Source organism: Cyprinus carpio, chromosome A19 (genome assembly GCF_018340385.1).
Source record: "Cyprinus carpio isolate SPL01 chromosome A19, ASM1834038v1, whole genome shotgun sequence".
NCBI lineage: Eukaryota > Metazoa > Chordata > Actinopteri > Cypriniformes > Cyprinidae > Cyprinus > Cyprinus carpio.
In genome coordinates, this window is record NC_056590.1 from 5260754 (window position 1) to 5276371 (window position 15618).

General features: G+C 40.9%; 1 long non-coding RNA gene and 1 pseudogene across 1 annotated transcript; both read right to left on the reverse strand.

Annotated features, from left to right (window-relative positions):
• Positions 1 to 1901: 1901 nt before the first annotated feature.
• Positions 1902 to 8813, reverse strand: LOC109049974 (annotated as a pseudogene).
• A 1412-nt stretch (positions 8814 to 10225) lies between these two features.
• On the reverse strand, positions 10226 to 13075 carry LOC122134222. The gene is made up of 3 exons (XR_006162590.1): positions 12877 to 13075; positions 10433 to 10592; positions 10226 to 10278 (listed from the first exon to the last, which is right to left on the reverse strand). It is a non-coding gene; the product is annotated as an uncharacterized LOC122134222 (long non-coding RNA).
• Between the last annotated feature and the right edge of the window lie 2543 nt (positions 13076 to 15618).

Below are 15618 nucleotides of genomic sequence, written 5' to 3' on the forward strand. Positions count from 1 at the left end.
AGGTATTGAATTACAGGTTCATGGAAGTTTAATTCAAGATAAGAGTCAATTTGATTGTTAGTTTTTTTAATGATTTTTTTTTGGATTAGATTTTTAAAGGGTTTTTTTTTTGAGGTGTGGATATTATATATCAAAATATTGTTATTTTTGTTTTTTTTATTTTTGTAGTATACAATATAATAAACATGTTAAGCCAGTTTAAGAGTTCTAGGGCCAAAGATGTTTGTGATTGTGACTCTGTATTTATTAAAAAGAACGCAAATGTTCTTCGTACACCTATAACTGAACTGATTAATTTGTCAATAAAACAGTGCCTGAAGTCAGCAGTAATAGCACCTGTATTTAAGACTGGCGATCCTGCTAACGTAACGAACTACAGACCTATCAGTATTCTACCAGTTGTTTCTAAAGTAACTGAAAAGGTCGTTCGCAAGCAGTTTTTAGGATTTAAGGTACATCACTCTACAGAGACAGCAAACCGGTATTTTCTTGAACAAATTAAATCCAGTCTTGATGGGGAGGTGTTGCTGCGGTCTTCCTCGATCCTAAAAAGGCGTTTGATACCGTTAATCATAATGTTCTTTTATCTAAATGATCAAGGTTTAATTTTTCTACTAATACATTAACATGGATGGAGTCATACTTAAATTTAAGCAGAATTAATGACGCATGCTCATCATTTCTTGATTGTAGTATGGGAGTCCCACAAGGGTCGATTCTAGGACCAATTTTGTTCAGTTTATACATTAATGATCTGCCTACAGTTTGTCCAGAGGTCCGGGTTCAGATGTATGCAGATGATACAGATGTTTATACTTATGCTAAGACAAAAGAACAAGCTGCTATTAAACTAACTGCTGCACTGAACAAAGTCTCAGATTGGCTGTCATTCTTGTCTTACTCTTAATGAGATGAAAAACTGTGGGAATTTATTTATTTTTTTCGATCAAGAGTTTTGGTGAGTTTTTGTGCATTTTTTATATTTTATGGTTAGGTGATAGGTACTGTTGAACATTTTAAATATTTGGGTATGATTATGGATTCTAACTTAAATTAAAAAACATTAAAAAGGTCTCTAAAAGTGCTAGAGCAAGTCTGATGATCTTCAGGAATGAGGCACCAGATATCTGTGTCTGCTGCTGAACTCTTCATGCACACAGTGATCCTCCCTCATCTCTCTTACTGTGCTACAAGCTGGTCTCATACAAGTATAACTACATTAAAACCATTATATACTATTTATAAACAAACTGTGAAGATCTTAGCTAAAAAGCCAAGGAGTTATCATCATTGCAATATTTTTAAAACTTATCAATTATTGACGTTTGACAATGTTTTGCTGCTGTGTGTTTGATGTACAAACTATTTCATGATCTTGCACCAGCTCTCAAACGATGTGTGAGCTTCTGTAAGGACAGTATCAGGCAGACTAGGTCTTCAGTTAGAGGAGACTGTTTCAGACAATCAGCCTTTTCAGTTAGAGCAGCAGAAAGATGGAATGTAATACCTGTTTATATTAGAGCGTGTACAACACTTAGTATTTTTAAAACTACGCTTAAAGTGTGACTTAAGGAAAAACAAATACCTGATCATTGACTTGACTTTTTATTTATTTTTTGTTTTTTTAAGTTTGATTTTGACTTTTTAAGTTTGATGTGATATTGTATTATTTGTGACTGAATATTGTAATTTTGTAACAGCATCCTGCCCAGGGATTGCAGATGCAAATTATCTTTATAGCTAACTCTGGCACAACACTGTTCCTGTACAAATAACTGAAATAAACTTTAAAAAAAAAAACAATCACTCACACAAACCTGGACCTCACACAAACACTCTTACTCGCTCACACACACACACACACACACACACACACAGTACGTGAAGTTTGCAGAAACCAGTGGAAGTTGCTCGATTGAGTTTTATTGAAACTGAACAAACAAAAAATAAAAGTTATAAATACAAACATCAGACCAGCGGGCCGTAGCTCTTAAGGTAAGCCAGACCAAACCCTCACCAGCAAATCCCAAATGGAAAAAAAACATCTCGAGTTATAATATCAGTATATCAGTTATTAAAAAACACAATTCGACTACTTCTAGAAATGCTAAACAGACACTTAAACGGCACTCCTGCTACAAAACTTTTTTTTTCCTTCTCGTGGATTCTTTTCTCCACTTCTGCAAAAACCAAAAAAAACCAGACGATAATAAAACAAAAAGCTGAAAGGAAGCTCTAGTCGACAGCCGTTATTTACAAGCGAGTCCCTACGCCACTAGCACTGAGAGAGAGAGAGAGAGACGATGAGAACGGAGGAGTGCGGGGAAGGACGACATCTTTCTGGAAGGCCATTTCATGATCTGAATGTCCTCTCACGCACACGTTTGCTCGGAAGTATCAGTGTCTTCTTTAAAATGTTCATGGTGGAGTTTAAAACGAGGAGGATGTAGGAATAAAAGTGGTGTGTTTAAGACAAACGTCCCGTGGGACACATTCCGGGGCCACGGACTGAATCTACAGGGCTATCGGGGATAGAAAAGTCAAACAAACACTGCTGGCCAATCACGGTCTAGTTTCTCAGGAGGAGGGCGGGTCTACTTCCACTGCTGGCCGTAGGAGTCCTGGGAGAACTCGAGCGAGTCGTTGCTGTAGCCGTAGCCGGAGGCGTAGTCGGAGCCCAGGGGCTGCTGGGCGATGGGCTGCGAGCCCCAGTTCTGCTGGTTGGTCTGCCGGCGTTTGGAGTCTGGCTGGTTAAACACGTCCGCCTTCCGCTTCCCGCCCACGTTACCACCGCGGTTTCCTCGCACGCCTCTGCTGCCGCGGCCCCTGGGAGCTTGGAAGGGCCCGCCACGCCCCCCGCGGCCCCGCCCCGCACCCATGGGAGCCCCGCCCCTCGGGGGATACCCGCCCCTACCACGGGTGGGCGGAGCCGAGCGGGCTCTGGGGGGAGGCGGAGCTCCACGGCTCCGCCCACTGCCCCGCCCCCTCATGGAGTATCCGTCGTCGTAAGCGTAGTAGGGGTCGTCGTAGCCACCCCTGTAGTCATGGTAATCGTAACCGTAGTAGTCGTCGTAGTACTCCTCGTAACCGTAGTAATCGGGAGGGTATGCGTATCCGCCCCGCCCCCCACGGCCACGGCCACGCCCCGGAGGAGGCATGCGGGGGGGAGGGTAGTAATAATACTCATCATACCTGCACAGGTGGAGACACACACACCGTCAGCGTCTACATCTAATACTCATTCTGAGCTTCATCAAGATTAAGATCTGTACACTATTTTCATATTCCAGGGCTGTCTGGATCTGAAGAATCTTTATTTTATAAAACGGTCATAACTTACTAATATTTTTCAACTAAAACATACTCACATTTCACTGCTGGTTATATATGCTCTATATAATTGTGTATGTGATGGTTATATATTCTTTATATTGTTTTTTATGTGTCAGATTATAAATGTTGATTTTGTTTATTTTCTTTTGTTTAATATTAGAAATGTTAATGTAATGTTACCAAAAAGAATTTGAGAAATTCCTTGAAATTTCAAATTAGGCACGAGCCACGCCAAAAAAAAAAAAAATCTGAGGCCAAAAAAATCTCTGTTTCTTTTCAATATTGATGAAATATGTTATTTTATTTTTAATTTTTATGATGGTAATTAGATTTTATATTCTTTATGTTATATTATTTATATGAGTGGGTGTTTGGAATTGTGTTTGTTTCATTTATATGTAATTATTCTCAGAACCTACATATTTCTGATAAAATAACATAAATATAGTTTTCAAACAAAATAAATTCATTTTACTTGCATAAGCTTTCAGTTTCAAATGAAACACTGATCAGTTTTTCGTGCTGCAATGGTTGGTCGTATTCATGTTTATAAACAAAATTTAGTCCCAAAAATGGAAAAGGACAAAAATATTTCTTATAAATATCGTTTTTTGTCGTTTTATTGTTTTTAAACATAATTTGTATTTCTGAAGCCTAAAGCCCGGGTCAAAATGAACTGAACATCGAATGTTTAACATTTTTTAAAAACAGTTAATTGAAACAAATGATGTGCATTTTAAGGGGTTTTTAAATAATTTTATAAAAAGTGTTTCTGACACCTAAAGCCCGGGTCTTTCATTCCTTACTAAGACCTGTGTGTAACGCACGGTGAGGCTTTGTGTTAGTGTTTCTGAACCTCTCACCCTGTGCTTCTGCTGGTCTGCCGCGCAGCTTGTCGTTCTTTCCTCTTCTTATCTGGAGGTTTGGCCAGCACGATCTCGATCTCCTCTCCGCCCAGCTCCTTCCCGTTCATCTCCTGCATCGCCTGAAACACACACGAGGAGCCCGTCAGCAGCTGTGCATGGCTTAGCCTAACCTTACCCTAACGACAACACATTCTTCAGTACTCGCTGGTTTCGAGACAATTCGGTCGGTGCCTAAAAAGCATTGAACTCGACACCCAGCCCTACTCTTGAATATTTGATTATTATTCATGACATATGTAAACAGTTTTCATGACCTAATGCAAATGCAATAAGCAAAAAAAAGAAGAAGAAGAAACAGATACACATATATGTGTATATATATATATCATATACTATATTATTTACTATAACTACTATAACTTCATTTTATTTAATGGTCACTGCAGAAATAATAAAATCTGTACTCAGAACTGTAATTATGCAAGTCCAACACTTTGGTAACAGTTGCATGCACACTGTAAAATAAGGCTCATCTGGTATTTATTTTGTGAAAATCTGTTATTTAGAGGTTTGTAACTGTGCCGGCGCTTCACCTTGACTGCGGCGTCTCGCTCCTCGAAGTGAACGAAGGCGTAGTCCTTCAGCTTCTTGACGCGCTCCAGTTTGCCGAACTGAGAGAAGGTGCTCTCCAGCAGCTCCTCGGTGACCGGCGTGGCCAGCTTACGCACAAACAGCACCTTCACCTGCCGGACATCATCAGATCACGTCAGAGCTTCGTCAGGGCAGCAGCTGCAGCACACAGTGACACACACTGACCTTGGCCATGACCTCCGGGTCCGGCTCTGCCACGGGGTCGGCCCACTCCACCGTCACAGGGTTCCCCCACACCTTCACCTTCCCGCTCATGAGCCTGCGCCGCGCCTGAGCCGCCGACTTATGATCCTCATACTCCAGAAAACAGAAGCCGCGGGTCTTCCTCTTATCATCGGCTGCGTTGTACAGGATGACCTCCTGCACCCTCTACCGTCCGGCGCTCACAGGAGGATCTCTACACCACACACACACAACACACCACTACACACACACCAACACACACACACCACACACACACCACACACACCATCAGCGGTCGCTCACATGAGGCGCTCACAGGAGCATCTACACACACACACACACACACACACACACACACACAGTCAATGAGCGGCGCTCACATCCACACACACACACACACACACACACACACACACCACACACATCCACACACACACACACACACACACACACACCTGCTGCAGACGCCTCACCTTGACTTTGCCGAAGTCCTCCAGGATACTCTCGCGGGTCTTGTTTTTGGGATGGGACCCCACGAACAGACGGTTGTTGGCCACAGAGATGCAGACGCCCAGATATTTGCCCGACCGGATCTCGTAGTTATCACACTGACACCAAACACACACACAACAGTTACACACCGTAAACACAAAACCCCTGATGATCAAAACCTGATCAGATGTGTGTGTTTGAAGTTTTTTTTTTATTGATTTATGTTTGTGTGTTTGGAAACATTACTATTTTTAATGTTTTTGAAAGAAGTCTCTTCTGCTCATCAAGCCTGCATTTATTTGATCAAAAAACAGAAAAAAAAATGTAATATTGTGAAATATTATTACAATTTAAAATAATAGTTTTCTATTTGAATATACTTTCAAAAAAAAAGATTTATTCCTGTGATGCAAAGCTGAATTTTCAGCATCATTACTCCAGCCTTCAGTGTCACATGTAACATCCAGTCTATCACATGATCATTTAGAAATCATTCTAATATTCTGATTTATTATGAGTGTTGGAAACAGTTCTGCTGTCTAATATATTTGATGAATAAAAGGTTAAAAAGAACTGCATTTATTCAAACAAAAAAATAATAATTCTAATAATATATATTCTAATAATATATTTTCTTTACTATCACTTTTTATCAATTTAACACATCCTTGCTGAGTAAAAGTATTGATTTTATTTAAAAAAAAAAAAGAGGGGAAAAAAAAAAATTACTGACCCCAAATTACTGACCAGTAGTGTATATATTGTTATTACAAAATAGTTTATATTTTAAAAAAACATAGCTTTTTTTTTTTTTTTTTACTTTTTTATTCTTCCCAAAGTATCCTAAAAAAGTATCACATGTTCTGAAAAAATATTAAGCAGCAGAACTGTTTCCAATTTTTGATAATGAATCTTCATATTAGAATGATTCTAAAGGATCATGTGATAATGATCCTAAAAATTCAGCTTTTGCATCACAGAAATAAATGATAAAGTTAAAGTATAATAAATTTAAAAACAATTATTTTAAATTGTAATAATATTTCACAACATTACATTTTTTTTCTGTATTTTTGATCAAATAAATGCAGGCTTGATGAGCAGAAGAAACTTCTTTCAAAAACATTAAAAATAATGTTTAAGTAATGTTTAAGTAATGTTTCCAAACTTTTGACCTGTACTGTATGTATATATAGTTGTTGTTTTATTTATACAAGTGATTATAGCCTCACCTTTGGTCAGCCATAAGTAGCTTTTCATTAATTTAATAACTGATTTTTTTTCAGCTGCTTTTGTTGTCATTTAAATTATTAAAATAAAAATAAAATATATAATTTGATTTAAGCTTAAAAAAGCCTTGGCACAAAAGTTGAAGCAGAAAAATTCAGATCTTCCTCAGTATTTTAGTCTTGTTTATATTTAATTTGTTTTAGAAGATTTTGATGGAGTTTACTGGATGAATAACAGTTAATTAGTGATTGTTTTTTTTTTTTTATTTTTAAGTATATTTTTTTTTGCAAATTTATATTTTTCCATAGGTTTTTGAAAAACGGTGTTAGATTTTCCTCCCACTGAATTCAGTTTATTTTAATAATTTTTTTCTTGTTTACTGAATTCAGTTTATTTTAATAATTTTTTTTTTTTTTTGTTTTTATGAGTAGGATTTTGTTTTTTTTTTTTTAATTTTTATTTTATTTAGTTTTTATTTTATTTTGTTTGATAAAATTTTAGCTATTTTTTTTTTTTCTTGTTTTAATAATTTGTTTTTATTTTTGTTTTTTTTTAGTTATTTTGGTCTTGTTTTCGAGTACAAATATCTAAATATTTATAAATAAGTTTTAAGTTTATTATTTATTTTTTTTTATGTTTAACTGTCTAAGAGACAGATTTTCATTCATTATTGTTGGTGATTATCAATCCAAGACATTTCTTCAAGCGTGCGCATCGTGAGGAATCGGGACGGTTTGAACGAGTTTGTGCGCGTCGTTTTTGGTGGTGAAGGTGATGAACTGTCTAAGAGCGCGGTTTCTGAACGCGTCAGAGGATGCCAGTCATATCATCAGCCTCAGAATCCCAGTGGAGCCTGACTTCTCGAACAGAGGGAACCAGCTACGCCTCGTACAGGTCCCGCGCGGGATCTTCCCCACACAACACCTGCCCACACCACACACACACACACAAAACCACACACAGAACACACACCTGCACAGACACACACACAAACACCACACGACACACACACACACACACAACACGCACACACACACACCACACACCACACAGAGACACGCCCCACACACAACACACACGACACACACACACACACAGACACCACACACACCACCACACACACACACCACACCAGAGACACCACACACACACACACACACACACACACACACACACACACACACACACACGACACACACACCCAACACACACACACACCACACACACCCACAGAGACACACAACTCACAACACACACACACACACACACACCCACACACACACACACACACACACACACACACACACCACACACACACCACACACACACAGAGACACACCACACAACACACACACACACACACACACCACACACACACCACACACACACCACACACACAGACAACACACGACACACACACAACACCACACACACACAGACACAGACAGACACACACACACACACACACACACACACACAAACACACACACACAGGTGTCAGCTCAGTCGCTCAGCGCTCACAGAACCGCCAGAGTTTAGGGGTAAAGCGTGACCTCGGTGCCGATGCCGGGCTGCGGGCCGGTAAACACTTCCTCTGGAGGAGGGCCGCCGTACTTCCTCTGTCCTGTGGTGACGTCCAGAGTGTACCCCGTCCTCTCCAGCAGAGCCTGAGACACAATCAGTGCTGTAAATCTTTGGCTGCCGAAATTTTGGAACATCGCTATTTAAAATGATTGACAATGAAACAAAATTTAAGATTCCAGAAACTCTATGAATTAGCATCTGGAATCATAAAAGATTTGAGTTCCTTTATGTAATGCACAGGTCACAGAAGTGTCCATAGATTAAAATGCATTAATAAGCAGATGTTTTAAATACTGCTGTGGACGGCTCCGTGTGTGTCATGAACAGCTGCCGTACCTTTATCTTGACCTCGTCCGGGCCTTTCGTGGACTCCTGCACTTTACTGCCCTGCTTCTCTCTCTGCCTGTACGTCTTCATCACGCCACACAGGAAGGCGCTCTTATTCTGGAACCAATCAGAGGAAAGGACGTGACATCAGAACAAACTGCATCAGTCAAACTGGAAGAAGTCACGGCTTCAAGATCACCGCAGATACTGTGATCAGAACTCCATGACATATCGAAAACCAAATCAAGATAACTTTTTAAACCAAATATTTAGTAAATATTCAGCTCAAGAGATGTTCATAAACATGTACACTCACAAGAAATAAATGAAGAAAAATAAATGCAGTTACATGCTTAATTGTTTATCCTATTGACCAAACTGTTTCAGGTCTACACCCATTTCAATCTTGCAGTTACATGCTTAATTCTGATCTGAACCAACCACCGGTGATTTTGATCTGTACCGATGAGTGAGTGAGTGGTTGTGTGAGAGTGTGCGTGTGTGAGAGTGTGTGAGAGTGAGCGTGTGAGTGAGTGTGTGTGTGAGAGTGTGTGTGTGTGTGAGAGTGTGAGCGAGTTGTGATGTGAGTGAGTGTGTGTGTGTGAGAGTGTGCGTGTGTGAGAGTGTGTGAGAGTGAGCGTGTGAGAGTGTGTGAGAGTGTGTGTGTGAGAGTGGAGTGTGTGTGTGGTGGAGAGTGTGCGTGTGTGTGAGTGGTGTGATATTGTTGTGATGTGAGTGTGTGTGAGTGATGTGTTTGTGGTGAGTGTGTAGAAGTGTGTGTGTGTGTGTGTGTGGTTGTGTGAGAGTGTGTGAGTGTGTGGTGAGTGATTTGTGAGTGAGTAGTGATGTGTGTGTGAGAGTGTGTGTGTGTGGAGCGTGTGTGTGTTGTGTGAGAGTGTGTGAGTGAGTGAGTGATGTGCCAGTGTGTGTGTGAGAGTGTGTTTTGTGTGATGAGTGTGTGTGTGTGTGAGTGAGGTGAGAGTGAGTGAGTCGAAGAGTGAGTGGTGTGTGTGTTGAGAAGTGTGTGTGTGTGAGTGTGTGTGTGAGTTAATGTGGTGTGGAGAGTGGCTGTGTGAGTGTGAGTTGATGTGAGTGGTGTGTGTGTGTGGTGTGTGAGGTGTGTTGTGTGTCGAGAGTGTGTGTGTGTGTGTGAGAGTGTTGTGGGTGTGTGAGTGAGTGGTGTCGTGGTGTGTGAGAGAGAGAGAGTGTGTGAGTGAGGTGGTGTGTGTGTATTAGTGAGAGTGTGTGTGTGTGAGTGTGAGTGTGTATGTGACAGTGTTGTGAGAGTGTAGGTGTGGTGCGTGATGTGTGAGTGATGAGTGTTGTGTGTGTGTGAGAGTGTAGTGTCTGGTGAGAGTGGTGTGTAGAGAGTGTGTGAGTGGGTGAGTGGTGGAGTGTGATGTAGGTGTGTGTGTGAGGGAGAGAGAGAGTGTGATCTCCGCTATGTGATGGTGTGTGCAGTGTGTGTGTGTGTACACTGCACGAGTGTGTGAAAGGTCGCCTCCTTGAAACCTAGCGGCGTTGCACTACAGCGCTCCCTACTCGTTGAAACTCCTTTGACCGCAGCCTGACCACAGCGCCCTCTCGTCCAGATCCACGTACGCCACCAGCCCTGAACACACACACACACACACACACACACACACACACATCAGGACCAGGACTCGACTGAGCAGAAGTGATGCTAACAGATTGTCCAGTGTACAAACACATTCCTCTGAGAGCCAGTCACTGAGAGTGGTTTGAGTGGTCCCCAGACGTCTCACCTGTCTGGAAGAGTGTTGTCCAGGCTCTTCGGCCACCTTCTGCGGCAGACCAGCGTCCAGCAGCGCCTGGTAGTTCTCTGAGTGTGTGGCCGTCACATCCATGGGCTCCTCTTCTTCTTTGACCAGACCGGAGCTGCCATTGACCTCAGCAGCCATTACTCTGAGACACAGACAGAGACATGAGCGTCAACCACAGACACCAGGCTTCTCTAGAAGATCACGAGGAGCTACAGGCAGCGTGCGAGACCCCGACAAAACAAAACACACATCACATGCACGAACAATCAGCTAAACGAAAGTCTTTTAAACAGAACTGAACTATTCTGTACATTTAACAGTTTTCACAGAACAGCTGTAAACACCTGTCGAGTGATTTAATACATGACTGAAATCACTAAATCACCTTCATGTTCAGAAACATGACCTACACTACAATTAAAACGAAACATCATCATCATCTCTAAAAGCTTTACATGCATTTATATCATTTCAATATGAAATGTGTCATACAGCCTCACATAATAAGATTATTCACTCACACACACACACACATATATATATATATAAAATATGCGTAGATTTTAGTTTCGCCCAATAGTGCCGTGAAGGGTCACTAAAGATAAGAACATCAGATCACAGAGACTGCTGGGATATCTGACCTCTTACTGTATCATAAACACAAGGAAGACACAAGTGTATTAAAATAGATTTTATTAACAAAAAATAGTCATCAACAGCTACAGGGTCCAAGGAAGACCATGAACAGCTGTGTCTGAGTAAGACACACTGTTCCTCTGAAGGAGTCTGAGATGTGTGTGCTGTAGTTTAAGGTCTGAAGACACGGTTCTGGATGTGTGATGGTCTGGAGGTCCTGAGGAACGTTTATCACTGTTCCTCTGAAGGTTTATGGGTTTTGTGTGTTGTTGTTTAAGCAGAAGTCCAGTCCTGTTCTTCTGGCCCTCTAAGAGCCGTCTATGACCTCAGTGCACTAGTGTGGTCAGAGAGGGGCCCGCTATAAACTGGTGCTGCTCACTACACATGAATATATAAATACAAACACTTTAATATATAAACTATTATATAGCTACAGCTAACACTCTGATACATACCGAAGTGTTCATAATTTGTATTTTTATAGAAATTTAGATTTTATATAAACAGATATATAATATGACTATATAATTAAAATACATAAACACTATAATACGAAACATAAATAATTAATAAGTAGACAATGTTCTACAGAATATGTTTATATATATTTACATTATGAATAAATATAATATTATACAAATACATACATAAGCATCTTAATTTTTGTAATTTATATAGTTCTTGTTTGATATATATACTCAAACACTTTAATTTATAAATAAAACAAACACGTATATATACTTTAATATATGAAATAATTTCACATTATACATTTATAATATATATATACTAAAATTTTTGTTATAATTTAATATATGTATATATAAGATACTAAATATATATATTATATATATATATGTGTGTGTGTAATTTCACATTATACATATATAAATATACATCTATCTACCTATATATGTGTGTGTGTGTATAAATGTAACTTGTACATAATATACATATATTCACACACACGCTCTATTTAAATTTATATAATGATACAAAAGACAATTTACACACACACGTGCTCACACTCACCCACACACACCGATTAAGCACACACACACACACTCTCTCTCACAAACAAACAAATACACATACACACACACTCTCTCTCTCTCACACATACACCACACACAACAAAACAACCAAACAAACAACACACCCCCACAAACATACACTCTCACTCAGACACACACACACACACACTCTCGTCTCTCTCTCTCTCTCTCTCTCTCTGACACATTCGCACACACACACACACACCACACACACACACACACACACACTCTCTCTCACACATGCAACACACCACACATAACAAACACAAACAAACACACACAAACAAACAAAACAAACCACACACACACGCGCGCGCACACACAACCACACTAGGGCGGAACAACCTACCCACAGACAGATACACACAAACAAACACAACACACTCTCACCTCTCTCTCTCTCTCTCTCTCTCACACACACACACACACACACACACACACACACACACACACTCACTCGTGTCGATGATCCGCCCCCCTCGCGCATGAGGTTAGCAGCACGCGATGCTAACGCGCCTGTGTGTGAGTGCATTATCGCTCGTAACGGGTCGTTAGTGATCTCTAGCTCACGTGTGACACCCGTTACCCGTCACACCCCCCGCCGCTCACCTAAAAAATCCGTTAGAGCGCCGAACCGGGCAGACGGAGGTTCCCGCGCCGTGCGCGGCCTACAGCAGACAGACACAATTCAAACCAGACAAACCCGCCAAAAGCGCAGCAGCCGCGCGCACTCACCGCGATTATGTTGAGCGGACGGCACGAGAGAGTTGTGGAGCGCGCTCAGTCCTGGAGCATGAACTGCGGAACTCAACGAAACACGGTAAAACCTCTTCAGACGAACCCACGAGACAGAGCGAGACGGTCCCGTCGCTCAAACAACAGCGCCACTTCCTCGCGCGGCGGACCGGCTGCGTCACGGCGTACGCCACGCGGGAGCGCGTACGTGCGGGGCGGGGACTCCGCGTGCACGAGCGAGCTGCTGTGACTCCAGCGCTCTGATTGAGAGGACGTTAAAATCAGTAATATTCACTACTCACCTTTAGAAGATATCATGTTTTAAAGGATAATTTAATTTCGATTACTTTGTCTTCATGGTTTTGTGATGTATTTTTTTTTCAAAGTTTCAAAAACGTATAAAAACAAAGTAGAAACCCGTAACACTTTTGCCCTGATTGTCCATTACTTTATCATTTTTCTCTTCTTTGTATGTTAATAAGTTTGCCTTTGGAAGTTGTATTGCACTGTAAATGTGCAAAATGTGTAATAAATAAAAATAAACAAATACACGACTTAATATGAACAGTAGCGTTTGATTCCCACATGACATTTAGATATAAAGTCTAAAAATAAAACATATATTGTTGTCAGTCCTGCTCTCCAGTTATATATAAACTGTTCAATGAAAACTCGTATAAAGTTTTATGTGTGAAAAAAAAACCAGAATTAAGATAAATGAGTGCTGTCGAGGGAAAAAAGTCCTATTTCAGTAAGTCTTCTCTGATAAAATCAAATCTATTTATTATTATTATTATTATTATTATTATTATGTAATAAAATAAGAATATTTTTATTTTAATATTGACATATAAGAAAAAAAGAGAGAAAGAAATAATTCACATAAATCTCAGAGATTTTCTTTGTTTTTAGTTTGTTCCAAAAGGTATATGTATATGTATATCTATATATAACTCGAGTGTATAATTAGTTTTATAAGAAGCCCACTTTAATGTCTTTTCAATCCTGAACAGCAGACTGTAAATACCTGTCACAGGTGAGAACGCGAGAGAGGGGCGGGACCATAGATATGAAAGGAATGTGGCATCTTTGAATATTCATTGATTTTTATGGTGAATGAGTGAAACTGACCCCTCCAATATGGCGGATGGCTTACGTCAGTATGTTCCAATATGGCCCCTAGAAACAATGCTAATGAGGCATCTGTGTATACAAATCTATGACGAGGCCCCTCTTGGAATTGCTCTGTTTTTTTCTTCTTCTCCTAAACGAATCGCATTTCTGAGGGCCTAAACCTGCTCCAGAACTCATGAAACTCTGAACGTGCGTCAGAACTGGCAAAAGTTACATCTGATATGGGTTTCAGAATTGGGCGTGGTGAAATGGCTCGATAGCGCCACCTACACAATTTCAATGAAGCACCCATCTCACTACTTTCTTGTACATGTACAAAATCCAGAACATTCGTGTAATGTCCCAAAATACCTACAAAAAAGTCTCTTGGAGCAAAAGTCATTTTGATTTTTCTCTGCAAATCTTGTGCCGTTTTTTGCCATTTTCAGGCCCCGTACTTTAACGAACTCCTCCTACAGTTTAAATCAGATCATCTTCAAATTTGGGGAGTGTAAACATAAGGCCTTTGTGATGCTAAATTGCTATGATCTTGAGTTTTCTTAGAAGGGCATGTCCCTGGCGGCCTGACAAAATTCGATGTTTCGCCATAAAACAGGAAGTTGCTGTAACTCAGACAAACAATCGGTGCGTTCCAAAAGGGAAATATCGCCCTCTGAAGAGCACTTCAGAGTGAAAACAATCATGGCCGCCATATTAAAGGGTCGTTCCAAATGAAGTGCTCAAAACTGGCCACTTCAAAGGGCCCTTTGGAATGAAGGATTTCATTTCGGCCTCCCATGATCCTTTGTGCAGATTCTTTGCATGATGACAGCGCCTCTGTGTGGGCATGTGATGTTGACGCAGAAGGGCACTTCAAGAAACAGTTGTTAGGTCCCCTACACCCTTCAACCCTTCAGAAGATGCAATTTCCTCCACCCTCCACCTGGCTCTTACCCACCTAGAGAATAAAGACTCCTATGTCAGAATGCTGTTCTTCGACTTCAGCTCAGCATTCAACACAATAATGCCACAACAGCTCATTAATAAACTAAACCTGCTTGGCCTTAATAATTCCCTGTGTAGTTGGATCCTGGACTTTCTAACTGGAAGACCTCAGTCAGTCCGTGTCGGCCACATCACCTCGAGCACTACCACACTGAGCACAGGTGCCCCACAAGGCTGTGTACTGAGCCCGCTGCTCTTCACGCTGCTGACCCACGACTGCACTGCCAAGTTCAGCTCCAACCACATCATCAAGTTTGCGGATGACACAACGGTGATAGATCTCATCAGCAATAGTGATGAAACACACTACAGAGAGGAAGTGACAGCTGGCTGAATAGTGTGGCACTAACAACCTGTCCCTCAATGTGGAGAAGACAAAGGAGGTTGTGATGGACTTCAGGAGAAACTCTGTTGATCACTCCCCAATGACCATCGACAGCTCAGCTGTGGAGAGAGTCAGCAGCACTAAATTCCTGGGGGTGCACATCACAGAGTATCTCACCTGGACCACCAACACCATGTCACTCTCCAAGAAGGCATGCTACACTTTCTCCGCCGGCTGAAAAGAGCAAGTCTCCCTCCACCCATCCTCACCACATTCTACAGAGGAACCATTGAGAGCGT